We start from the raw sequence: 27842 nt of genomic DNA on the forward strand, positions 1-27842 counted from the left end.
CAAATATCTGGGTTTAAAATTTAATGTAGATTAAGTTCCATTTTTCAGAAAAGTTTCTTCTTTTTGGAATCTTGAGTTCTAATTTTGATGTTGGTGTGACAATTTATTTTGAAGACAAGAATCTTTATCAAATTCCCCTCAATTCCATTTATTTTCATTTGCAGAAGAGTTAACTGTGGGTCAGAATGCCCCTGCAGTGCCTGAGTCCAGGACAAGGACAGTCAGCCTGAGATTACAGTATGGAAAAGCAAGGAAGAGAAACTGATGAGTCCGGAGAAGGAGGAGGAACAACTTCCTCCTTACCACCTCTCTGACTCTTCATTTCACTGTGCTATGAATCTCATGATATCATGAAATTACATCAGCCAGGTGCCTCAGTGAAAGGACTGGAGATACTGGGCCTGGTCTGCAAGGTAAGGTAGCAGGAATTTACCTGAAAATGCCATGAAACAACACAGCAAACATATTTTAGACTTTACAAACCAAGCCTCAGGCTATGTGGTGAACAGGTTTGGAGGATAAAGTTGACTATTGTTGTCACATGGGTATTTATTACCCAGTGAAACTTCTATAGCTGTTCATTGCATAAGAATGGTTATTTTAGACCTGTCAGTTGGCAGGGACCAAGCACCCCAATGATTGCATTGCATCAGCATGTTCTTTATCTGGCATTTAATTGAGGGGATTTTTTAGTAAATGTGATTTTTCTTTTTCTTTCACTCTGGCTATTTATGAATTATGTTACTGCCTGTTGCTCAGACAAGGACAGGCATAGTAATGTAAATATTTCTATTCACCCATAATTTATAAATTATACTAATTTTTGCATACTAGTCAGGAAAATCTAAGCTTCCCTGTGTAAAGTATTAAGAAAGTTGCTTTGATACCTGCAGTTCCTTGGCAACCATAATTGAAACACTTGATATATAGAGCATCACATTTTGTAGATGCGACAGGAGTCTCAGAAAGGCCAGTCTTGATTTTTCATTCTCCAAGGCTGAACAGCCAAACCAAATGCAAATGCCACTCTATTCCAGAATGGATGTTTGCAGCGCACTTACCTCGCTGACCCATCTCCTGTGCCATTTGAGCGCAAGAGAGCAGCTTACACTTGGCCAATTACACATTTTTAGGGTGCATATAAGGCAACAAGAAGCAAATAAAATCCTGAAAATGAGGTGCAGCTGTAACTCCCTCGTTTCTTACTGTTGAAGCCAGCCACCTGCACCAGTCCAACAACACTCAGCTACTCATACTATGAAAGGATTCCAAAACATGTCTGCCTTACAAGGGGCAGGAAGAGAGGAGAATAGGGAAATGGACAGGAATGGGAGGAAGGGAAGAGCAACAATGTAGTGCTTTGAAAAGGTAGGCTGGGCTCCAGTGTAACTTCCAACACCACAGAGCTGCGCAGTGGCCCGGCAGCCAGCGAGTTTTCCTAAATGACACCGTGCATTGTGCTGGAGTTGCTGCTGCTGCTGCCACACAGCCACGCTGCTGAAGGCTCCAGGGAATTACCTTGGTATTTAATTTGTTGTTATGAAAACAGTCAGTTTCACTGCAGCAAGAATAGTTTCTTCCCAAACAGTTACCAGAACCCTATTGTTGTTCTCCTTCTTGTTGACCTTTTTGATGGTTTTGCAATTATAATGATTTTCCCGGCTTTGCTATCTTGAATTTGTTTGATTCATATTGTGTCAGGAATTCAGAAAGGGGAAAAGCAGCACATCTCAGGCAGAAGTTCTGCTAAATGAAGGAGTTTAAAGAAGTAATTTTTTCAAATGGAATTGTGATAGGAAGAGCAAAATTTTCCTTGCTTTAAGCATTTTACTTTTATACGGCCAATACAAATATTTTCATTTTCAGCCACACTATCATGCTGTTACCAAACAAGCTATTCAATTGTAGAGTTTTTTAGATTACTTTAATAGCAAATACTACTTATTTTAGAGTTTAAAGGTTGTGAAAATAATTTTCAGTTCTGTTCTCCTGCATCTATATAGATTCAGAGCTTAACTTCCCAGAGTGCCCAAGAGAGTGGCAATCTTAGGAAGGTGTTTCCCTGGCTGGCCCAGAAATCAAACTATTGTAAAACTATCTGGCTGTGAAGTATGTCACCAGGTCAGCTGCATGAGCTCCCTCTTGCCCTCTGTTACTGGCCAATGACATTGGCATGAGGAAGTGTGTAATTGTGTCTCCATCTCATTCAGCCCATGTTCCCTGTCATACTTTAGAAAGCCTTGTGTGACATCCAATAGACAAGCAGCAAGCAGTAAGCTGTCCATTAACTTGGATTTGTGTAAATCTATGATGTTATTTTGAAAATCAATTGTAATAACAAAAGAATATAAAATTATTCTTACATTTCCTACAATAAATGGTCTTTATTGCAGATAGCTGACTGTATTTGAGGTAACATTTGCATACAAAACTATGCACTACTGTGATAAGATAATATAGTCATTATGATGTTATTTATTACCGTACTGATATAATAAGCTTGTTCACTTCCTGCACACTACTTTTCCTTTACCAAAAAAACACCCAAACAACAAAACCCATAAATTTACTGATTTTTTTTTAAATATAAAACTGTCCTCCACAAAGATTACATTTTAATTGACATTTCGTATTTACAAGGACATACTTTTCTACAATAAGGGCAGTGTGCCATAAGCTACTTATGAAAGTCCTATTAGGAGATAAATAGTTTTCATTATTTTTATATATATTAAGATTAGAATACTGCTAAAAACATGTTATGAACTTCAGAAGTACAAAAGAAAGACTTCTCCATCCTACACCCAGTTCTGACAAAAGAGCTTACAATCCAGAGACAAAGCCAGCACAGAACTGAAGAAACATGCAGGAGCTGGGAGACCAGTGGGGCTTTGAGAAAACACAGACACAGTCTTGAATAGAATTTATTAGGGTCTATATAAAGAAATTATAGAATTATCCTGTCTACTGTATGTATTCTGTTCTTAAGTGACATTAATGTAAGTGAAAAGGCAAACGTTAATTGCTGGTTTGTCACCTCATCTTCCAGGTTGAAAAATATGTCATTTTGACATATTCCCCTAAACAAGAGAAACAGCTTTACAGCTATTTCTATTTCTTTCTAGAGAAAGAAGATTTTTATAAAGTCTTTCTTGAGTTTTACATGTAGTGTTCATGTGGGCTGTGCCTGCAGCCCCTGCAAAGATGGACTTTATGTGCCACATTACAGATTTTTTTTTAGTTTATTATCAAAGGTACCAAGTTACATAAATCACTTTTTTTCCCACAGGATTGTTTACAGGATATTTGCAGTAGTAGGTTTTAGCATAAGGTAGGCAAATAGTTCAAGAAGCGCAAGATGCTGCTGCATTTTAATGAAAGAATCCAAACTCCACTTGGAGAGCCCACAGAACTGTGCCCTCTCTAGTTTGTTATTTCACTCCTATTTCCTTGGCAGCACCATCTAATGCACATCGTTGCTATGCAGCTGGGGATAACTCTGCAAATGTCTACTTGAGGAGAATCAAAATCTAGACAGAGTTGAAATATTGCTGAGAGAGAGTGTGTGTTAACATAAAATCTGGAAAATCCATCCAGTGCTGGAAAAGAGTATTTCTGTCTTCTTCCTTCTCCTTTGCCCTCCCCTGGCTTGCCTGAAACCCACACTGAGCATGGTTGTCCGCTTATTTTAGACTCCTGGAATTTAAGTTCATGCACTGACTGGAAAGTGAGAGTGGTTTATGGAGCCATGACTCATTCCAATGCACAGCAGAAAGTAACACTTTTACCAGCCCTCTGGCCTCACTCAAAGAGCATTTCTTGAGGGTGGTCTTGCAATCAGCAGCTTGAGGAAAGACTTGGATTCCTCCTGCCAGACCCAGACAGGTGGACATTAACCCAACCAAACTTCTTCGAGCAAAAAGCTCCATCCTGCAAGGCCACTGAGACCTCAAGTTTGGTGAAGTAAATGGTGAGACTAAACCAAACACTACCCCTCCTAATGGTTTTTTGGATACTGCCCTCAACCATTAAAAAAGGGCCCAAAATGTAGTTGGAGCAGGAGGCTACTCTATTGTTGCCAAACAAAATGTTCTTAGAACTCTGGTAAGATTTCTGGGAAAGCATTTTTCCCATTACAGGAACGTCTTCTTAACAGTTTGCAGAATGACTGTCAGGCAGGGCACTGTTTTAATTTTCAGGTTTTTCACCATTTTCTTCCTGTGTGCCCACTGGCATGTGGAGAAGGCAGATGCAGATGATCTGCTTAAATATCTGGTGCCACAAGAGGAAAGAAGTGGGAGATAGGAAGCTCTTCCTGCCACCCTTCACTGTCTTTCAGCCAGGCTTTCTGTACAGCAGGGCACAGGTTAAATGACATGGGGTAAAGCCAATTGCTTGAGATTGCACAGTTGGGAAAGAGAAGCAAACCCAAGCCCTCAGCCCAGCCTGCTGCTGCTGTTTTCCTCCCTGTGTGCCAGCACTCAGCTTAGGAGCTGCTTAGTTGCATGGCTGAAGGCAAGAATTATCTTTGAGTTGTGTGTTTGTACAGCACCTAACACAATGAAGCCCTTCTCCTCGACTGCAGCTTGGAAATATTATCACAACACAAATAGTAAATAGTAATCATGTTAAAGATAGCACTGAATTAAACCAGAGCAATACTCCTGCTGAAGGCCAAAAGGTACACAGTGCCAGCTCAGGCAATTGGCCCTCCAAACTGAATAGAGAACATTCCTCCACAGTAAAATAAACACTATTCTTTTTTCTCTTGTGCTAGATAAAGCATTGTGTGTTTCTGATAAATCCATATGGTTTGCTTGCTTGCAGAGAAAAACACGAAGAACAACAATTCCCCAGATTTCTTCCCCAGAAGTTGCATTATCAATAAATGCCTGTGATATCAGTCGGGCTCTTTAGCCCACACATCCGGCCAGTATCTTAATTGCAATAACTTCATGTCCCAAAAAGTCAATGCAGTGATATACAAGGGACCTGATTCCAACCCCTAACCTCTCAGAGCCCGGAAAGTCTTTCAGCATTCCTGCAAACTTACATAAGAGAGAAGGAGCAGATAACATTGTATGCTTGCAATTAAACATGCAGGATGCTTGTGCCCTCTTGCAGAAAAGAGTGAAAGAATGGCCTCTAAGGAAGTTGTTCTGAATTAGAAAATGGCCTTACAACTGAAGAATTTGGAGTGCAAGACTAAGGACCCATGGGATTGTCTGAATTGTTTTTTTCAAGTCTCCAAAATTACTTCATTGCACTTTTTTCTACAGTCTATGACAACCTAAAGCCTACTGAATAAACAGACAAAATACTGTTTTCGTGGTATTTATATATACACCGAGCTAGGTTTAATGGTAGCATTATATTAATTGGATAGAGGACAGACCTGCCTTATTCTTAAGTGGATAAGGAAATTCTCTTGGCTTAAAATGTTTCCTTTATTTTAATTTGTCTTTAGAATTGGGAACTACAGACTAGAACTGGAAAATCAGGGAGGCCTGACTTCCAGTCCTGGGAAGGTGGTAGATGGCCCCACATCCACAAAGGGAAAGTCACCTTTAGAGAAGGGAACCTGTCTCTGCATCTTTAGGAGGGTGTTGGTAGCAGGAGGGTGAAAGGAATCCTATCTGTATAATTTTCAAAACACTGGAATTTTTAAAAGCCTTTTACAAGATGCTACCCTAAAGGCTGTTGAAGAAATTCACTGGCCAGAGGATCACAGTCAGCAGTGAACAGTTCCCAGGAATGGGTGCTATATTTATTGAGAATAATGAGGGGACAAGGAACTGAACAATAAAATGTGTAAGTTTTCAGGAAATAGTAAGCATTTCTCAACAAACAAATGTTGTGCCAGGCTTGAAAAGACCGCGTAAGTATACCAAAAAAAGGGCAGGATAAATCCAAGTAACTAAATGTAATTTGATGCATCTTTAGAAATAATCTAAACTATGAGGCTAAACTCTTGCAGTTCCAGTGCAGGAAAGAGACCTCAACATCACCAGTGACAGCTCTTGGAGATCATCTGCTCAGTGTATAGTGGGGTCCAGATGAGCCAGCAAAGCACTGGCCATCACAAGGAGGGGTATAGATAATGAAAGAAGGAGCATTATTTTCCTGCCACAGAAAACTGCTGTAGTGACATTACCTGGAGTATGTTGAGGAGTTCTGCATCTCAAGGAGGATATAGCAGAGCTAGATAAGATCCAGAGAAGGGCAAGGAAAACAAGTTCAGACACTGCTGATTAAATGACAGATTATGAAGAGAGATTAGAAAAGATGGAGTTTCTTCAATCCAGAAGAAGAATGGTCAGGGTGTGAGGGAGGAGATGGTAAAAACTTACACAATCACAAAGGTGGTTTGGGCAAAGGTAGAAGGGTTATTTACCAAATTCCTCAATGCTGGAACTAGGGGTGCTTGCTGAAACTTTGCACACCTGGTAACTCTTCAATACTGGATTCAATGGGAGTAGCCAGTGCCATTTCCTGTCAGGTGAGTGTGGTTTACTCCCCTTCCTCTTGTTCCTTTGCTTCCACTTACCATGTAGTTAGCAACAAGAACTACAGGCAACTATTTGTCTGTCTGCTTGCAGCCAGAATTACTTCCTTTGGGGTTATGTGAGTATAAAAAAATTCAAAATTTGGTTTATTGTTTTTCAATATTAAGGGAGGTAGAAAGGTGTCAACCTGCTGATATGCAGCAGCACAGTTATATACTGGCCTTGTATCAAAGACTTTCTGTTTAGGAGCAAGGGGGAAGTGTTGCTGTGCTCAGATAGGTGTCCTTTTGGTTATGTTACTTTTCATGCGTTAATGCCACTGAATTTCATGGTTATGCAAAAGAATAAAGAAGTGAGGTGGCATTGCCATACTTCAGTTAGTAGTGAAGGTAATTAATATACAGAATATAAGGGCAGGCATTCATTATTTGAGAAATTTTTGGAAGGAGTTAGGGTGAGGGTGATCTTGGAATTTTAGTAAGGGTCTAATAATGTTAGAGTTTGGTATGGGGCAGTACCAACCTCTATCTCTGGATGTAAAAGCTCACCCTGGAGACTTCCCTAGGGCAATAGGTTTCCTCTATTTTTTTGTCATCTTTGAGACTGTTAACTAGCATCCAGAGTGACTCCAGCTTGTTGTTGCAGTCCTGGGATACTGTTATTGTGTGGAGCAGGTTGCTCCCTTACAGTGTAATTCTGCAATTCTTGCATCATCCCTGTGAAAAGAAATTAAGGGTTGGGTGAAAATGCAATTAGAGGCACAGGAGGAGCATACCTGAAGTGTCATTTCAATGCAACAAAACATGTTTATCCAGTTTTGATCACTCTATGTCTACTGTTAGTAAATGGAAGTATTGCCAGCTTGAAAAGGTTGATTTAACTGCAGGACAACACTGAGGTTCATCAAGTCTCAGCTGAAAGTGGTATCAATGTGGTCAGATCTCCTGAAGTCAGAGTTTGATACTTAATTTTCAAGCAGAAAATTTTTTTTCCACTTGTCCTCTAAACAAAGTAATCATTACTATTATGAAATATTGTCACAGCAGAAGGGAACAAGCTCTTGAATTTAAATATGCCAAAAATTTGCAATAATTTAGGTTTGCTCTAAGGTCAACGTCAAGATCTTTCTTGTTCAGTGGCTTGTAACAATTTCATATTTTATGTACTTTATTGTTAAGAGTTGGACCTTGTGACCACTGAAGGATCTGCAAACCATTAAGAAATAAAAATGAAAAGCGTTTTTGTTGCTCAAAATAGTCCAACCCTTTGTCATATGAGCAATGTATCTGGGCTTTACATATAAAAATGAGACAAAATAGAAGATTAAACATGTTGACTGCCAGGCCAGTTCTGAAGGTTTGTAGGAAATGTAGGACAGGCAGATTTGTGGGTTCCATTAAGCCTTTAGTTTTTACACTTCTGGAATTCTAAGAGATACTTCTAGTAGTTGTTAAGAAGGAATTTGCTTCTTCCTGGCAGTTACTCTGATCTACCAGGTGTGTGTGGTCTCTTCCCTTTCTGAGGTTGCCCTTTTGTTCTGACTCCTTTAGCCAAAAAAAAAAAAAAAAAAAAAAAAAAAAAGAGGCAGCTGGGATAGCTTTAGTCTGTTAAATAGTCCACATTACTTACAGAGCTACTCTCCTCACTGACCCTTAACAGTTTAGTAGTTATGAACTTTAAGAGGCTCAGTCCTAATCTCCTGTCTTCAAAGGAGCCAGAGCTGCTGCAGAATGTGGCCCTTTGATTGTGGCTTTCCCTGAATTTTGGAAGCCCACCTTTGTTTGCTGGTAACTTCCATTCTTTTATCTAGCTCATGATAACAGTAAAATTAATATAAATTGCTAGATTTGTCTTGGGGCTTTCATTACTCCTGCATGCTTTGCTCTCCTCTTGGCTTGGGCTCTCTCAAACAACATGTTAATAGCAGATTGCTACCCAAGGGACAAAATGTTCAGGATCCTTGGATGTGCATCCCAGACTAAATATGCTGGCCAAGGAGTGCTCTTGTTCAAGAGAATGTCTCTTGTATCTTTACTCTGAACTGACAGAAAGTGTCATGCAAGGGATGTGAGGAAACCCTGTCTTGACATGTGGCTTCAGGGACTGTGTTTCTGTAATCTGCACAGGTGTCAAGACTGGACCCAGAGAAAGCTCATTTTGTAGCAAAACCAGTGATTTTCAGCGAGAAAGAGCAGTTGGGCTGGTGCTCTCTGCTGGGTTTTGGTTTTTTCTTCCCCAGGGATAGTAGTGTTCTGGCACAGTTTCACATGGCACTGTCCCTGTTTCTGTGGAGCACTGTTCTCTGGGCTTTAAGCATTGAGAATTGTGGGCACGGTCATGAACCTGGGCTGATTCAAAGAACATGCACAATACTGATATTTAGGGTTCTGAATTTGGCCCTTTCCTGTGCCTCTAAGATGTATGTGAGTATTTCTTTGGCATACAAAGATTTTTCTGGCCTGCTGTGTGTGAGACCTCAGTAACACAGAATACTTGTCACCCTGAGCTGAAAACAGGGCTTAAAACAGAAACCCCAGCTTGCCTAGGGGTTTTGTTACTCTTTCCCACTTCAACAACAACCATCAGGCAACACAAGAATGTTCACTCTCTGGACAAGTGGCTAAGATGTCAGCCTGCAAAACCACTTGAATGCAACAAACAAAAACCCAAACACAGGAAAATAAAGGGGAGTGGGGGGGGAGGAGGCAGAGAGGGAAAAAGAGAAAGGATCACATAGTAAAACGTTTTCCCACTGTATCTAGACTCCAAAAGTGTGGACCAAGGCATTAGCTCTTGATCATGTCCTGCACTGGAATAACATGTGGACACTGCTGTACTCCTGTCTCCAGGAACACCAGTGATGCACATCAGCCTTTTGGCTTCCCTCAGGTGCTTGCACAAACACTGGGAGCTGCTGTCAGGAAAGGCTTGCAGGATCAAGCTGCAAATGCCTGTGTGGGGCTTCTGTGAACTTGAAAACCAGGACTTGATTGCACGACATTCCTTCGTATCCTGTACTCTCTGCTTGCCCTTTCTTCCGTGTTTTGCATGTGACTGACAGCCCTTCAAAACACAAAGCAACAGGATAGTGTTGGATGGTGAGAGGAAACATTGCCATCAGTTTGGGATATCATTATTGAAACAGCTTCAAGTTATCAACAGCTTCAAGGGAGAAAAATGCTGATATTTGTTTTTTGCCTTGCATACTATTCCCCATTCATTAATAGGTTTCTTGACTCTCTGACCCATTTTCCTGCAATAATAGTTACATGGAAAGCCTCATATTTCTTATCCTGGTGTCTGTATCGCTGGGCTGAAGTTTTTCAGCTCTGTTTGCTGGCTAACCCTTCGAAGATGCTTCTGATTGTAACTAGATAAAATCTTTCCTTCCTAAGACTCTGGAAACCATGTCCTAATCTTTCTTTTTTACTGACTTTAATTCTTTAGTCATCACAGCTGCTATAAAAACTAAAACATACCTATGGAGAGAATACTTAATTTTGCTGAAGTCTTAGGGACCATAGGGGTGACAGGGTATCCAATCCCTATCTCAAGGCTCATCACACTAATTATCTATATAAAACACCACCAAAAGCAGCTTTACCATAGTAATTAGTGTCCCCAAGCTTCCCATTTATCTAATAATCATAGCATTTTGCAAACACTCTTTAATTACATTCTCAGCAGCCTGGTCTCTTTAATTTTGCTGTTCTGACTTAGTCCTGCAATAGTCACTTTTTTAATAAGGTAATTAGTAGCCACACTTTAGCATTGTATAAACTGATAGAGAGATTGCATTCAGAAGCTGTCTACTTAAACACTGCAGAAGTGGTAGGGAGAGAAATTAGGTCTGCATCTGTTTCCTTCAATTTTATTTTGACAACTATGGTAATCCTGCTTTTTGATGCTGTAAGTTCACCATATGGTACAAGGCTCCTGCTTGCTCTCCCATACCAATGCCTCACTGGACTTTTGTTCCATCCTTTGCACCAGCTCTAGTGGCTGTGAAGCCATTTCTAAAGTACTGAAAGAAGTGCAGTTTTCAGTCAGCTCCAAAGCATTGAGTAAGCTGGAATGACCTAGCCAGGGGATGAGCATGCTCCCCTTGGTTTGAGGGGTTGGGACACTACCAGATTACAGTCAGGACCATCTAAAGTATCTCTCTCAATTCAGAAACGCCAAAAATTAGCATTTTCAGGAGCACAGTGATACCTTCACCTATGTCACTAGAAGATCCTTCTCTTTAACATAAAAGGGTTTTTTTCTCATTTGTCATATTGGATGTTGAAAACTGTGGAGACATCTATAACCTGCCCATTAGGTTCCAGTTGCTTGATACAATGATAAGTGAGAGGGTAGGCTTTCAAAAATAAAATCATAATTACATACCTTGCCTTCAGTGATATTCAATAAAATCATGGTCTAACTAGCACATATGACTCTTAAAACTCTTTTCATGTGGCCTCAGTGATGGCAGCAAGCTCAGTGTTTCAATAACTACAGTATGTAGTGCCTTGAAATCAAGGCTCAAATTCCAGTCACTGGTAGACAACATTCAAATGGCAGGGGGAAAGAAGGGAAATTATTATTTTCAAAGATGTGAATTATATATTTGAAGATTAGAAAAAGGAAACACTATGGAAGTAACAATTTTTGAAACAGACCTTTCGGCAAGAATCACATACTGGTTTTCCCTTTAAAAAAACACAGGGCATTATCTCTAAAGACTAAGATACAAATGTGTGAAGCTGACTGGCAAGGAACTAGTATTAAGTCAGTTGTAAACTGACTTCAAACTACTATTAAGTCAGTTGCTAGTGAGAGGCAGAGTTAAGCTCCAATAGAATGTGCTGGAAAGGTGATAGTCCCTCTTGCAATACTGAATTTTTAACTGTCCCCATGTAAAGAGTACTTTTGGCTACATGTGAAATAATCTAAACCCTACTGACTTTCTTTTACTACTCAAAAAAGTTTCTGTATGGTGATGTTCTTTATCTAAAATTGGACCTCGTGTCTGTATTCTGCTTCTATTCCCAGAATCTGATATTTCTCTCATTACTCAGTCTGACACAGGGTCTTCAACCCTGTGGTGACAACAGACCATAGATGAGACCTTACACAAAGCAAGGCCATGGGCCCTTCAAGCTCATAGATATGTGCAAGTATCAGGTTTAATCTTGACCTGTGCGTTTTGTGATATCACAATGGAGATGACAAACAAGATGCTGAGGGTAAAGAAACGCCTTAAAGGCCTAAAAGACTAACATGATGCTAACAGAGTGTGTAAATTTACTAGCCTTCAGTATTGACATGCTGGATGGGAGCAGAAAACTGTTCTTCCCAAATGCTGCACAACAGCCAAAAACTATTGTAATGGTAGAAAAGTAGACTGGAAAGCCTTGGCAGAGCACATGAGTGTGCTGGAAAAGAGAGTGCATCAGCCAAAAACTCTTGGAAAAAGTTAGGCTAGGGAGTGATGACATGATGATAGTAATATAAATAAGTGAAAGGAAATTGCATGAAAGAAAGGAAGAGGGTTTATCTGGATTATCTAGAAAGTAGCTGTACAGATTTTAGCCTAAAATTAAAAATGGAAAAAGAATGAGGCTAGACAGAAGGAAAAAAATTCACAACCTTGAGCATGCCTAGAATAGATTGTCAGACCAGCAGAGGCAATGACATGGGTGGGTGAGACCAGATAGGATAAGACAATAGGAATAATAAAGCAAGGAAACAACCCTTTTGGTGTGAGCAATTGGAGTGGATGACCCAATTTGTGTTTTTCCAGGTCTGGCTGGCTATATATAGTTGAAAGGAGGCAGTAAACAAAGCTCGTGCGCCGGTCAGTGGTGGTTGGCTATGATGGCACACAAGGTTAAGCTTCCTATGCCTCTGCCTGGAGAGGAGTTTCATGGAGAGGTGGCTGTGAGGGAGCATCACCAGCCCTACACTTGTCGTAGGCCAGGCTGCACAAAGTTCCATGAAATGGAAAAGATATAGTCTATCAGCCAAAGCTGTGGCTCTCGAATCTTCCAGGCTTTTGGAAGTTTTGAACTATAACTGGAAGAATTGTCTTGGAGGCCTAGGTTTCCTTGAACTGCCCAAGTGTGCTATTCACAGGTTCATCATCCTTGGACCAAGTTCATTATTTGTTTGTCTCGTGCCTTTCAAATCTTTTCACCTCTCTCCATCTCCAGGGTGATAACATGGATTGTGATACTTATGCAGCAGCTTCATGCTCCCTAATAAAACTTTCGCACCAAAAAAATCACATCTGCAACTTTTTCTGTTTTGCTTTATACTCCCTACAGTGGAATGAGAAAGAATAATATGAGAAAATGAAGGCTATGAGGAGCATGAATTTGCCATGCTTCTTTTCCTGGTTTGCTCATGATGTCAGTGTTTGGGAATTATTTTTCTATTTTTTTTTTGTACCCTGAAATATGCATCAATGCAATCTCAGTCTGCTTCAGAAGAAGGACATCAAAGGAAAATGTCCAATAAAAGATCTATTGGCCCTTTCTGTTTGTTCTGCATGGGAATTTTTTGTTTAATTTTGTAGTGATAGGCCCATACTTGGCTGAAACAAACCTTTAAAGGAAGTGTCCCTAAATGTGCCTTCAGGTCTGTTCTCTCAGCCCAGACAGGAAGATGGATCCTGAAATTCTCTTTCTTGCAAAGAAAGGGGTCTGCATTCTAAGCCAGCGAGTCACTTTTCCCTTACTTGGCATTCGATGAGCACTTGGGAGAGCTGCAGTTACATGCCAGAGGCATACCAAAAGGGAGGAAGGAAGATTTTGAAGTCCTGCCAAATACTGTGCGTTGTTACGCACCGAGATGCTCCCTGCACACGCCTTGGGTGTGCAGACATTCAGGTGGTGGCCACCTTTTATTTGCATGCATGGGAAACATCGACCCTGTCCCCTTAATAAAGGCATTGAGAGTTTCTGGTTTACAACTGAGGCCTGTCTGAAAACTCTGAGGAGGGAAGAAGTTGAAAAGGTGACAAATGCTTCCTTAAAATCAGAAATTAAAAGGACTGAATGTCATGACACCAGGTCAAAAGTTGCTGGGTTTGGGTAATGAGGGAGGAAATGCTGCAGTCTTTGGTTGAGAGCCAAGCTCAGGGAAATAAATTTTGCAAATTCCTGAAAAATGAGAATTCCACAAAAATTTCAGAACTGAAATAGGATATCCAGGAAAATTTTAAACATACCTTGAACAGTTGTATCTAAACTCCAAGGCATCTAGTTGAGCCAGGGATCCTAGGGTGCCTGGTCTCTTCGTAGTGACCAGCCCAGTAATGACCTGCCCTGGGGCAGGGATCCCTGCAGCCTTCAGCTCCCCTGTGTTATGTTGCTCACCCAGCAGGAAACACCTCTGGGACCCAATCCTGCCTGTGAAGTTTGTCAAACAAAACCATTTCCTGAAGACGTTTTCACTCTGAATTGCCGTTTTGTTTCACTGGAAAAATCCTAACATGCCCTAGCTGCTATCCAAGGACGCTGGAAGAAACAAAAAGGAAGCAAGTTCAAAGCTGAAAAAGGGACTATTTTCACCTGCATGATATAATTCAACTATGGGTCTCATTCCTGCAGGCTGTCACGGAGGTAAGGAGTTCATAAAGGTTCAGAAAGGGCTGGGAATGCATACTGCTGCTGAGCATATTTGTAATTCTCTTATATAATCCTACAAAAGTAAGTGTGGGAAGGGCAGTTTAGGATGAGACCTTTATTGACATCTGGTCTTACAATAGGAAGAAGTGTAATCGTGTAACATACAGGTATGTACTGCAGAGGCAATTTCTCAAGGGTCCCCCACATACACACCCAACAAGTTTTGTTGCTGGTTATTACAAGTTCAACTATACCATTTTTACCATTTTACTGGAATCTCATCCTGATTTGATGGGAGAGGTTTAAATTAAGCCTCCTTATAAAATGTTAAGCTTCATCTTTGAATCACTGAAGGTGTTAAATACTAGAGCCTACTTTCTTGATGTTCCAAGTTGCCTTGGCTCCCACTGGAAATGTGTAGGAAGCAAGGATCATTCTCTTTGTAGTGGTTTGGGCCCATTTTGTTGGCACAAAGGAGGTGGGGAATGATCAGCAAAGGTTTTTGGGGTGTCAAATCTGCATAGGGCATTTGTGGGTACAATAAGTCCCAGGAAGGGAGGGGAGTCTGTAGGATGAGCTGGATGTTTGGGAGATGACTCTTAAAATTCCTGAACTGCAAAGACATGGTCTGGGTTTTATGCTGACAGATACTGCTGCCTTGCTAATTTTGCGGGGTGGGTAGTGTCTGTGCTTCTAGCGTTTTAAAAAAAAAAAAAAAAATCACCTTTGGGTATGATTCATCTCATCTAATTTTAGCTGTTTAAGTCTAGGTCTAGTCATCCAGAGTCCCTGTATTCTCAGCAGAGAGAGCGAAGTCTGTCTATAGGGCAATTCATCCCTCTTGTCTCTGATATCTGTCATAAAATGGATTGAATCATCTCCAGAAGAGCTCATCCTTTTCCACTGACTGCAGTGGGAACCCAGACACATCAGATCATGCCAGTTGCCTATTGCTGAGATAGCTCCTGTAAAATGAGCTAAATCTCCCTCCCTGGGTAGCTGTACTCATGCTAGCAACAAAGGCCTAAATAAATCTGGTTTTAATCAACAAAATAAACGTCTGATGTACCAGTGAGAGGAGGTTGCCTTCAAACTCGGCTGAAGTCAGTAAGGTCCTACAGCTGTATTCCTCTCCATTTCAGCTCTCAGACTTCAACCTGTACCTGTCTACTTCTCTTTTTAGAAAAGCAAGTAGTGTCAGACAGAGTGTGCCCCAAAGTTTTCTTGCCTTTTTTTTCCCTGCTGTATCTGTTAGCCAAATAAAAGGGATTGGGTCTACCTATAGACTTTCCCTGCTTTTTATCCTCAAACCATAGAGGCAGTTACAAAGACACTGTTACCTTGCTCCCAGATGATCCTGGGTGAAGAATTTGTGCTAGGCGTGTAATGAGATAAACTTGTGTTTTTAACACAGACACTTGTCTACTGGCCCCTCAAGCCTGTAGGACTGCTTGTATCTTGTAAAATTAGAATGTGCTTTAGTAGCTCTTAGATTTCAATTTAATCTGAAATGGAAAACTTTTCTTGCTTTTTCATTTGAAAACTGAAGAGATTACGCACATGTGGAAGAGGCAATTTGTATGCAAATCCTTTTCCAGAACTCTGGAAGCTTGTCTGATAAGAAAATCATAGGAAGCAGAAATGAATGACAACAAAAAAATGTATGGGACAATATTACTCATACAATGACTTTGTTGCTTAAAGCAGGGAAAAAAAGTCCCAGCAAAACCTCAGAGGAGAAGCATGAAGGGAATTTCTGTATTTCGCAAATCCTTTGTTTTGGGTGCAAATGTAACAATGTTTGTCATCTGGGAGGCTTCTTATGCTTAGGTAGATGCTCATTGTCCTTCTATGGAAATATACAGTAAGTTGTGCAAACATAGGCCATGAGGAGCCATCCATCTCCCATGAGCAGGGAATGTGGGTGTGGAACACATCAGACTCCGGCCCGGCCCCTCTGGGGCACTGCCCTTGCGCGGCCCGAGAACAATAACCACCGGAACATGCCGAGAGACCTCCTTTGAGGAAGAAAAAAGGGAAAAAAGAAGAAGGGGGAAAAAGTTAAATAAATCTTAGCACAGACTGCAATCTTCCAATGCGTTGTTCAGTGCTATTTCTGGAGAACAAAGGCACGTGGGGATAGGGACACAGGCAACATTCGCTCACTTGCTCTGAACACTGGCTACAGCAAGCAGAGAGATCATAAATCACAGAAACCATGGGGACTCAGGTGCCTCCCGAGGGTGAATGTCCTCCCTCTGACCTGTCTTGGTGGGCTCAGCTCCTTGAACTGTGGAGGGCTGGAAGCACAGCTTTTTTAGGGAATATGTGGTGGAGAGACTGAGAAATCAGCAGTGGTTGAAGCTCATCTCATAATATCTATGTGCCTGCTGCTCCATCTCTCTGTTTTGCTGGACCTCTTGCTCAGACTTCACACGTACCAAAGCAGTTAAGTGCTGTGGCGTGTTTCCTTGCTGTGTGTGGCATGTGTGCACCCTACACACAGGGAGGTGTGCGTGTGTTCCCCACGTTGATTTGGAACAAACACCTCCTGTGATAGCATCTTGAGTAACACAGGACTGGATGTTTTCTTAACACATGGGCCTTCCTCCTCTCAAAAACAATAATTCAGGTCCAGACAGCCCTTGCAGAGGAACCACTGCATTAACCCACCCTTTGGCATCTGTGAAAATTGGACCAGTACTGTGTTCCATGTGGCACAACTGCTGGATATGGACAGTGTGCTCTGACAGCCAGGACTGCAGTGATAGGGGAAACATCAACTGGTTTGATCCATGGGATCTTATCAGAGGCAGTAGAAAGGAGGGAAAATAGGTCACCAGAAAGGATCTGTTGGTGTAGGAGTTGGGCAATGATGCTAACTGTTATTTTAAGCATGGTTTGCCTGACTCTTGCGCCTCACGTCACTGCTTGGTAATGGACACAAGGAGTGGGTTTGATATTTTCAGGCACTGCCTGACTGCAGTGATTGCCAATGCTGCAACCTTGGAAAAATCAGTGCAGTCATTGAGCTGTTGATAACATTTGCCTGTGGGCAGCCATGTCTGAAAAACATTTGGCTTTTGACAGATGTCACTCAGCCACAACAAACAGACATTGCTTTATGGTTTCTTCTCTGGTTTCCCCAGGAGAAAATTCAGTGGAAGCAACTAAACTGGTTTCCTGTAGCTCTGGGTCTGTAAGTCAGATTTATGCAAATGCAGTGTGAATAAAGCCATTTTTCAGTATAGATCTTACCTACCACTTCTTAATGAGACTCAAAGAAAGTTGTATCACAGGTATGACTTCAGTTTACATTTGTTTTAAAAGAAAGCTAGTAATGTAGAGACTTGTTCTAAATGGTACGTCTGAAAAGTTATGTTTAAAGGAAGAAAAAAATCATTGAAAAAATAGACTGAAATACAGACAAAGATGGCTTGTTACTAGATTTATTTATAACTGTTTTACTGCTGTAAATATAGGATAAAGAGTGATATTTTTTGGAACCAGGGATCAACACATCCTCCTGCATGCTGAACCTCTGGCTGGTTGGCTGGATTTGCTGCGGGGAGTGAAGGGAGAATTATTAACTGTGCCCAAGATTGGTGCATTTCACTCACCATATCTAGTAAGTGTTATTTAATGTAGAAATGAGCCAAAAACACCACTCCTGGTGCATTAGGTCAGGTTACAGAGACTAATAATAGTATGTAGGAGGGATTTCTGGGGCACACTTTAGGTGCCAGCGGCTGTTTTTCATATTGGGGACTACCTGAGTCTGCTTGGTATAAGCAGAGTTCAGTTGTGGTGGAATTTGTTTTTGGTGGTTTTAGGGTTGTTTTTGTTGTTTCCCAACTGGAGGTTGAATTACATGCCAGGAAAAAGATGAGATGGGCTAGTCAGAAAACATGGGGAAATAGCACTCAAAATTTCATCCTTTTAGAAGCAAAGTATCTGACAGCTCAGCTACAGACAGAAATCTGCTTTTTCATTTCTGGCTCTAGCTCACCTGTGGCCATGGAGGGAGCAGGGGCTTAGTGGGACCCTCTCAACAACTGGTAAGGAGAGGATCTGCTTTGGCACCAGCACAGCTGCATTGACAAGGGTAGTCAGGCTCCATGGTTCTCTCCAGGGACTGCACCCTGCCTTCCTTCATTCCCCAGGTTCTTTGGAGTTTCATCTTACTCTGCTGGTTCTACTTCATGTCTCTGTTGATCCTTCTTTTTCCAAACTCCCCAAATCAGCAACTTGACAAACTATGGTGAGAGTTTTGGGAGAAATATTTGGACAACAAAACATTGACCCCAGACCTGCACATTTATTTAACGCTTGCTTTTGAGGCATGCAGCCTACCGACACCCTTCAGAGTGAGTGACTGTCTTTACTCTGTGCTGGCTGGCAGCCTGGAATGAAGAAGCCACCTTGCCTGGGGGGGACACCCATGGCTCTGACTGACAGGCTTCCACACAGCAGTTTATCTGCCAGCCGGCTTTGGTCGCGGCACGGCACTGGAATTCGGGACAAACACAAGGGACACCTGCTCTTAGCAGGGATAGGACAGAGGAGGCCTCATGTGACTGGGTTATGGAAGCAGCAAGCAGCCATGGGGAGCTGGCCATGGGAAGCCAGCAGCAGGCTGCCCAGCTTGAATAACATTCCAAGTCCACCAGATCCTCACTGGTGGCTGAAGTTCAGCTTAGGCATGAAAACGCCTCCAGCCAAATGAAAGTACAGCCCAGATGTGAAACAGCTATCATTGCCTGACTTCACCAATTAAATTTGGGCCACTCTCCTATTCATTTACTTGTTTGTTTATTTTGAGAGGGCAACTTCTTTGTTGTATTCTGTAGCTGTAATTTGATTTGTCCTAGTTTTTCATGTGCTGTTGAGACAAGCTGAGTGGAAATTCCAGTTACATGCTTTCATTTGTTCCCCCTTGGCATGCAGGCTACGGGAACAGGGCTACAGGCCCATTGGCCTACGTGTCATTAATCTTCTGGGAACAATGAAAAGAGAGCATTTGAATGTGTCTTGGCTCTTCCGGCAGGCTCTCTCTGAAGGACTTCTCCTTTATGTGGTAAGAATAACAAAACAAGAAAAAAAAAAGGGGGAGAACTACAATAAAAGAAATCCTTCAGAGGAGAGTGCATGTGTCCCTGGGTGTCCATCAGCCTCGCTGGATGGGGCTGCATCCCAATACCAGGAATGAAAGCACATCATCGCAGCAAGGGGCAGAGGTGAGGGCTCCCATTCAGCCCTTCAGAACCCAAAAAGTTGAATATATGCAGCTTTTGATGAAGAGTTGTGTATGTAGCTAACTGTGCCCTGCCCGTAAAAATGTCCTTGAGGCAAGGGAGAAAGGCTATGCCTGCAAACAGGTGGGTTGCAGCTCATCATGGCTTTTGCTGGAGAACAACCACTAACCTTAGCAGATGAGTAAAGAGCTGTGGAATTTGTCTACCTGGAATTTATTCTCTGCCACAAAGTTTCCCACAACAGTCTCCTGGAGACTCTGGATGTTCATGGCTTAGATGGATGTACTGTTCACTGGGTTAAAAAACTGGCTGGATGGTTGGGCCCAGAGGGTGGTGGTGAATGGAATTACATCCAGGTGGTGGCTAAAGCAAGTGGTATCCCCCAAGACTCAGTGTAGGGGCCAGCCCTGTTTAATAATTTAACAATGATCTGTATGAAGAGATCAAGTGCACTCTCAGTCAGTTCACAGGTAACACCAAGTCAGGCAGGAGTGTTGATCTGCTGGAGGGCAGGAAGGCTCTATGGAAGGGTCTGGACAGGCTGGATTGATGGGCTGAGGCCAATTGTATGAGGTTCAGTAAGGCCACAACCACCCCCTGCACTCAAGTCTTGGGCAGAGTGTCTTGAAAGCTGCCAGGAGGAAAAGGACTTGGGGGTGTAGGTCAGAACAGTGTCTAAACTGGAGCCAACATGTGCCCAGGTGGCCAGGAAGGCCAATGGCCTGGATCAGAACCAGTGTGGCCAGCAGGACCAGGACAGTGATCATCTTCCTCACTAGAACTCAGCACCGGTGAGGCCACACCTCAAATCCTGGGTTCAGTTTTGGGCCCCTCACTACAAGAATCACACTGAGGTGCTGGAATAGGTCCAGAGAAGGGCAACAAAGCTGGGGAAGGGTCTGGAGCACAAATGCTGTAAGGAGTAGCAGAGGGAGCTGGAGGTGTTTAGCCTGGAGAAAAGGAGGCTCAGGGGGGACCTGATCACTCTCTACAACCACCTGAAAGGAGGCTGTAGCCAGGTGGGGGTTGGTCTCTTCTCCCAGGTAACAAATGAAAGGACCAGAAATGGCTCCAAGGTGCACCTGGAGAGGTTTAGGTTCAATATTAGGAAAAATCTTTTCATGGAAAGGATAGTCCAGCATTGGAACAGACTGCCCAAGGAAGTGAGGGAATCACCATCCCTGCATGGTCTGTAAAGGGCCTGTGGATCTGGCACCTGGGGTTTAGTAGTGGAGTTGGCAGTGCTGTGATTGGACTCAATAATCCTAGAGGTCTTCCCTGATCAAAATGAGTCTATGATTGTATAACTACACGTGGGATTTCTCTGCCCTTGCTGCCCCTCACTCATCACACTCACTCAGTTACCCCTCCCATATGCTCTGTAGTGCAGGGTTGCTGTTTGCTTAAACGGTAACTGGGCTGAATTCACAGGAAGTCAACCAGGACAAGACCTCTAGGACCATGGATTCACCAGGCACTCACATCTTCACTGCCTGAAGAGTTGCTTCCCCTCAAAACTGCATTTTGAGCCACTATGTGCCAACTTTCCTCTGCAAGCCCATGTATATTAGCTCATCACTTAACCTAAGGATTTCCAGACTTTCTGCAAAGATAGGCGTCTGAAGAAACTTTGGGGTATTGATTATAGGGCTTGGCGGGCAGCAAGAATTCCATTTTGTGAAATATTTCAAGGTGTTGACACTCATGTCAAAGTGCAATAAAACCAAGACTCTCTCAATTGCTTTTGCCAAGAATAAAATAAAAATAATAATATGGGGAAAGAAAGGAAAAAAATAGAAGTACACACTGCACAATAGCCAACAGCTCAGACTTCATTTGAGAAGTGGTCATTAATCTGGAAGAGGAAGAGCACTCCTTCCACCAGCCCACTTACCATCCTAGGGTGTGCCTCCCTAGGCTAGAGGTTCTTTACTGCACCCAAGGAAAAAAAATGCTTTCTGTGTTCTTCATCAAAAGCAAGCAAAAAACAATAGGTCCCTAAGGAAAGCCTTGGTTTTAGTCTACTGCCTTTTCCAAGAAAACTCCCCCTCCTTTTCTTAATCTCCCTTGCCATCTCCAGTTATAACATTCTTTTCGCCTGTTCTCCACCATGCAAAGAATCACAGCAGGTCTGGTGCTCTTGAAATTCCTTTTTTTTTTTTTTTTTTCCAGTAGGGGAAAAAATAATCAGAATTTCAAAAGTATACTAAGGATGTTTTGGTGTTCAGCTTCCCTGTAAGTAGTGCTATGCCTGTGAATGTTAAATTTCTCCTAATCCTGCAGAGGATTAGTAATGAGCTTCAAGCAAATTACCTTTTCTGGAAAGCTCATGAACAAGCAGGGTTCATCAGGGAGGTAATTTTAAAGTTTACCCAAGGTTTTGGTGGGCCTTTTTGAGAGTCAAAGTTAGCAAGTGGTCTACAAGACAACCTTCAATGGGTTCATGTATTGTAGTCTGGGTGCTCTGGGAATGTATTTGCTCTAGAATAAATAGCAAATATTACTGATAAGGAAATAATAACTAATACGTGCCAGAGACTTAATCGCATGGTATTGGAATTTTCACCCGTGAACCAATTATAGTATTAGACCTTGTGAAGTGAAACTGCCTGACTGAATGGTGCATGAGAAATTTTGTTCAGAGGAGAGCTGCTGGGACATACCAATTTATGTGTCAGCAGGAAAGCTGGAAAACATAAGTATCTCAAAATAAAAAATGAATGACTTGACAGAATTGTGTATTTTTAGGAAAACAGTCATTCATATGCTCTGTAGATTTAAAATTAATGACAGGATTTTCATTTTATCAGAATTAAAATACTACAGCTTCACAAAGAGAAATCTCATTAGTGAAGTTGAATATCTGAAAGTTCACAGTGAAAGGGCAACTGCTAAAAAAACCCTTATATTTTGTCATATCAACAAGAAGCCAAAAAAAATTAAATTCAGTTTAAAGTTTCTTAGGAATTGAACTCAAACACAATACTTTGGTGGTGTTGTTAAAATGTTATCAAGAAAATTGGTCAATTTTGGTTCTATCAAGGAAATAAAGTGACGAGTCCCACTCATGGCCATCAAGTTTTTCACAGGAGCCAGCTTGCAGTTGGAAAAGGACCCTCTTTGCAATATATCTTTCCCTTCCCTTTTCCCAATTTCCCAGTGAAAGGGGGAGAACCAAGGAGAGGACCTAGCCCAGTGTGGGGCTATTGGCATCCACCATCATCTCTAGTGGCCAAAGTAATGTGGGGCAGGAGCTTCCGACAGGTCTGGGCCCGGAAGAAATTTAGCAGTAGTGATGGTGGCTGAATTGAAGATCTCCCTCCAGTCTATCACCTCCACCTCATTTATTGGGGTTTTCTGGAATGTCCAAGCCCTGCCAGATCCAGTTGAATCTCATGGTCTGTTTTAGCCCCCGATTTAAGTCTCTTCACTGCCAGCTTTGCAGTGAAGGGTTGGAAGAAGACTTTTTGACTGCAGTATAAACACTCAATTAATTGACTTTCTGGGTATGGGAGCTTCTCCTGGCAGCTCCCTTTCCCATCAAAATCTTTAGGCAAGGATGGCCATTTCTCATCCTGTTCCACGAGCAATCTCTCAAGAGCTAAAATTCAGCTCTATAAGCAACAGTAATTCTCAGATAATAGTGCAACCAGGCTTACAGTTTCCTTTTGTTGCTCCCTGCCTTCTGACTCTGGTATTTAATCTAGTACTCAGCTTGGAAAGCTTTAGGAAGAGCTCCTTCCTTTGTTGTGTGTTTGCACACCTCACACAGACTGGGAAGACCAGAATCATGACTGATGCTATGATACTCCTGAACAACAATTCATTATGCACACACACACAAACCCCCACCAACAGAAAAATGAGGATTTGTTGGTGTTTAACTTGGCATACCCAGCACTTGGCATCCCCAGCCTCCCCATGCAGTCACCAGCTGCGTGCTGATAGGGTTTGGCCCTATAGGCCTGGGAAGAGGTTATCTAGCTTGGGAAAGTCAGTTAAATCTCAGTATGTCTCAGCTCCCCAAAGATGTTTTAACTGTGCTTTATGAACTGTTTTCCTCTTTGTGGCAGTGGAGGCACCACGTACCAGCTGCCTCAGAGACAAGGCACGGTGAGGTTAAACATAGATATATACTAGGAACTAAACGTAATGGTCCTGCTGCTGTAAGACGAGATTTGCCAGCCATTCAAGGCTCAGGGGAGTCTGTTAGTGTGTGTGAGGTCTGTATGTGTTATATATGGTTTTGAGTGAATTCTAAATACTTACATGTACATATTTGCATCCCTAATGCTTTATTGATACAATTCATTTCATTGTTTCAGTGACTTCATGTTTCTCTTGTAACTACAACACATGAGGAAATCATTTTGCCCAGTAAATAAGGTTGCAAACACAGAATCTTTTATTTTCTTAGTATTATCAGAGGAGGGTAGGATGGTTTGAAAGGAATGCAGCAGCCTGGAAACAGAAGAATGCTGCTTTTATTTTTTTGCAGGTGTCAGTGTGCATAGGGGAATAGTTGTTAGCAAGAATTTTTGGAATAAATTAACACCTTCCAGAAATACCCTGGGCCTCAGACCAGCAAAGCAATTAAACATGTGCTCAGGTTGGAACACTGCCTATTTTGCAAGTCACTTATGTGCATAATGTTAAACAGAGGCTTAATTACTCTGCAAGATCATACAAAAGCAGAGCTGGAAAGGACCTCAAGAGATGATCTACTGCAGCCCTGACAGCTGTTTCACTAGCAGTCCTCCAATGACAGGGTTTGTACAGCCTCCTCTGGTACCTTGTTCCAACTATCCATCAAATGAGAAAGTTTTGAATTTTATTTTGGGATTTGGGTTTTGGTTTTCATCCTTTTTTTTTTTTTCTTTCCTTTTCCCCCCAGGCTGCTAGCTCAAAATATCTTTGTGCAAAATAAACAAAACTCTCCTCAACACAGAGAACAACTAAGGTATTTTCTTCCTGTAACACCCTTCTTGCATGCTGCAGGACTGACAGCATCTTTCTTGTTCTCCCCCAGTCCTGTTTCTGCACTGAACAAAGATGGTTTCTCCAACCTTTGCTTGGATAATGTGTTTTTCACATCACATATCATCATCATTGCTCTCTTCTGAACTCATTGCAGAATTGATCTCATTTCAAGCAGGGAGCCAAGCTGATGTCCTACCAGTGTCTTTAGTTTTTCTCTTACTTTTTTAATTTTTTATATACACAGAGGAAGCAAATTCCCCTGTGTTTCACACCCAGCCCTCTTACTGATAGACTTTGAAAAAAAGATTAGTCTTCTTATCTATGTGTACACTGAGCTTCTGGTCCTCTGTATCCCTAAGATCACTTCTTGGTGTGCTGCCACTTCTTTGCTTATTTGGTCAACTTTATTTGGCATTCAAAAATACTTCACCTTTGCTGAATTTCAGCTGCAGATTTGAACTCCCTCCTCAATTTGGATCATTCTCTAGCTTTACAGCTAGTTCTGCAAGAGCTGAGCTCGCTGTCAGTCACAGCCTCTAATGAATAAGGTGAAGAGAGAAGAGATTAGGATTAGTGCAAGAAGGACTTCCTTAAATGTCATCCTGCACTGAGAGTGAATGATTGACACCTGATCTCCAAGTGCATTTTTTGACACAAGAGCATGTTCAAGTGAAAGTGATTTCTCCAAGATTATATTTTTCTTTTTTACTTCTCAGAACATTGTGTTGAAAAATAGCATCCTGCCTCTTTTCTAATTACTGGGCTACTTACCAAGTAAATTGGTCTGACTTGCCATGTTATTAAAAATAAAAAAATAGTCAAAAACTCTGCACTGGCTGATATTTGTCAACATATTGTTCTCTTGGGGTAATAACTCGGTTATTTAATTATTCACTCTTTTATCTTTCCATTTATCAAAGTGAGGCAGATTAGTTTTGAATTCCCTGGCTCCTCCTTTTTCCTTTCTATAAAGGAAGGTCCTCTCTCTGCCATCTCCCAGCCCCCTGGGACATCCCCCTTAAATCTAGAATTCTTGCAGATAATTACTAATAGCTCAGTCTGCTCTGGTGAGTTTCTTAATTACACTAGTGTGAGTTTCATCAGACCTCTTAGAGTTGAAAACATTCTCTTTCTAAAACTTGTTTGGGCAACCTTTTTTCTTTTTTTTCTTTTTTCTTTTTTCTTTTTTCTTTTTCTTTTCTCTTTTTTTCTTTTTTCTTTTTCCTTTTTTTTTTCCCTTTTTTTTGGCTTTGGCCTTTATCATCTGCTAAATCAATCTCACAGTTAACATTTTTACAAATATTTAAACACCCTTCTTTCTTTCAGCTGTAATTTCTTCTCTTTATCCAATAAGTGATGAGTTTTCCTGTGTTGTCTGGTTGCTTCTAGGTATCTGGGAGGCTTTCATACCACTTGCTAGTTGCTGTTCATTTTGTATTTACATGCTTGTGCTATTCATTTGCCAGCACAAGTCCGTGCTTCCACTTCTACATTAACTTCTTTTCCTTCTTGTGATAATCTTCCACAAGGTGTTGGTGCTGTCCTATTCTCTTCAACTATACCTCCTCTTCTCCTCTGCAACTCACATTGCTTTGTGGCTGTCCAAATGTAGGCTTGAATACTGTCTCCAAGAATTCCTTCCTGTGAGACCTGACTTTCCATTTCTACAGGTATCCATTTAGTGGTTTTTACTCTTTTCAAGAATGTAAGCACTTTGTGACCATCATCATACCCCTAGCCTTACATTTTAAAGCTTGAATTCAATTCATGCCTGCTCAGTAGCACCAGGACTAAAGTATGTGCTGCTGCCCCAGACAATCACCTTCCTTACTTGGAAACAGGCTTTTCTCTATAGTATTTAAAGAACACAATGAACTATGTCCAGCACTCTTTGACTAATTACTCATCCAGAAGTTCCCCATCATCAAGTCTGTACTTGCTTTGAGATTTGCAGTAACCTCTGCCTAGTTCTGTCTCTGCAGGTGCTGCCTTGTACACCAAGGTCAGACTCGGCGCTATTGGTTTCATTATGGGATGCAGCAATCTGTAAATTAAACCTTTTATGGGGCAATTCCATCTCCAACATCTTGTTGATCAGGTACCTTCAAGTATGAAGCAGGGTATTGCTGATGCTTTAGTTCCCAGTTGTGGCAAATACTGCAAAGCACTGAGGCATCTGATGATGGTCAGATGCCTGCTGAGCAGCCCACCAGCTCTTTCTTTGTCAAATGTGCAATTGTGTGCACTCACTTACATGGACTTCCCTGTAAAAACATAATGTTTGAAGTGTTTGGCAGTCCTGAATACAACAGACAGGTACTATCTTGGTGTTGTCTGGAAACATGAAACGCCTCTACAGGTATTAAATAAACCAGAGAGTCATTAATAATCTCATCCAGAGCATAAACTGATTATAGTGCCAAGGATCTACCTTCAGTTACATCTTCTGCAGTAGTACTTTTCTCCAATTATTTTTTTTTTTTTCCCTAAATGCAGGGAAATGGAGATGTGACTAAGGTGGAGAGAGGTGTGATCCTCCCTGACCTCTGCACCTCCCACAGATCTGCTCTTGCCTTGTGCAGATGTTGCTGTGAGTATCTCTATGTTCTTGCAGGCATGTGGACCCTCGGGCAGGAGCAAAGGCTTTCTCCAAAGACAGGCAGTGCTCCCCCAGATCAGGGAGGGGGATCGCTGTGCTCCCATGTCCTGGCTGTCCTAAGCTGGGGTCTGACTGCAGTTTTACCCAGTAGCTGTTCTTAAAGCACTTCTCTTTTGCATACTTTGCTTGTTTGATCTTCTGAAATGAATGCTGGCAATTCTACCTTGTCCAGCCAAGGTTGCTGACCCCATGCAAATCCTTGGAGTCCTGGATGGCTTTATCACAAGTCTCCCTGCTCCTGTTTAACCAGTGCCATGGTTACAAGCACCATTAGACTGATGATATTCACATGCAGGAAACAATGCAGGGAAAACAGGATTTGCACGGCTCCGGCTGCACTGCCCCAAGAATTGCAGGAAGTGATTGTACTTTATGAAACCATCTGTGCTCCGCTAGATTGTCTATAGCTTTTAAGGTCAAGCCGTAGCACACCGCGTTTGAAATGCCCTTTGTAATAATGAGGACTGTTTATGAGCCGTGGTACAGGCTGTATTGTTTACCCTGGGCTGTGGTTAAAAGGTGCTATAATTCAGCCTGTTTTGCAGGATGGCACGGGGAATCTATCATGGGCCTTTCTGGCATGGGCTTGGGCTGGGTTCAAAGGAGGAATGTCCATCATGTCATCTGAAGAATCCCCCAGCATGTAGAAAGTCACGCAGCACGCGCGGCCGCCTGCCGCCACGCAAAGCCAACAAAAGAGCCGGGGGGGAAATCATGAGGGCCTGTCAGGGACCTGGGACATTGCTCCAGGCACTTCCCACAACAGCCCAGCTGCCCCCTTGAAGCGGGGAGTGGCACGAGCTACACAATGGATGTGCTCAACCCG

General features: G+C 42.0%; 1 long non-coding RNA gene across 1 annotated transcript in view; it reads right to left on the reverse strand.

Annotated features, from left to right (window-relative positions):
• LOC140682324 (uncharacterized) overlaps positions 1–27842 on the reverse strand; it is a 58311-nt gene that overhangs the window by 5083 nt on the left and 25386 nt on the right. The window lies entirely within an intron of this gene.

Source organism: Taeniopygia guttata, chromosome 2 (genome assembly GCF_048771995.1).
Source record: "Taeniopygia guttata chromosome 2, bTaeGut7.mat, whole genome shotgun sequence".
Classification (NCBI taxonomy): Eukaryota; Metazoa; Chordata; class Aves; order Passeriformes; family Estrildidae; genus Taeniopygia; species Taeniopygia guttata.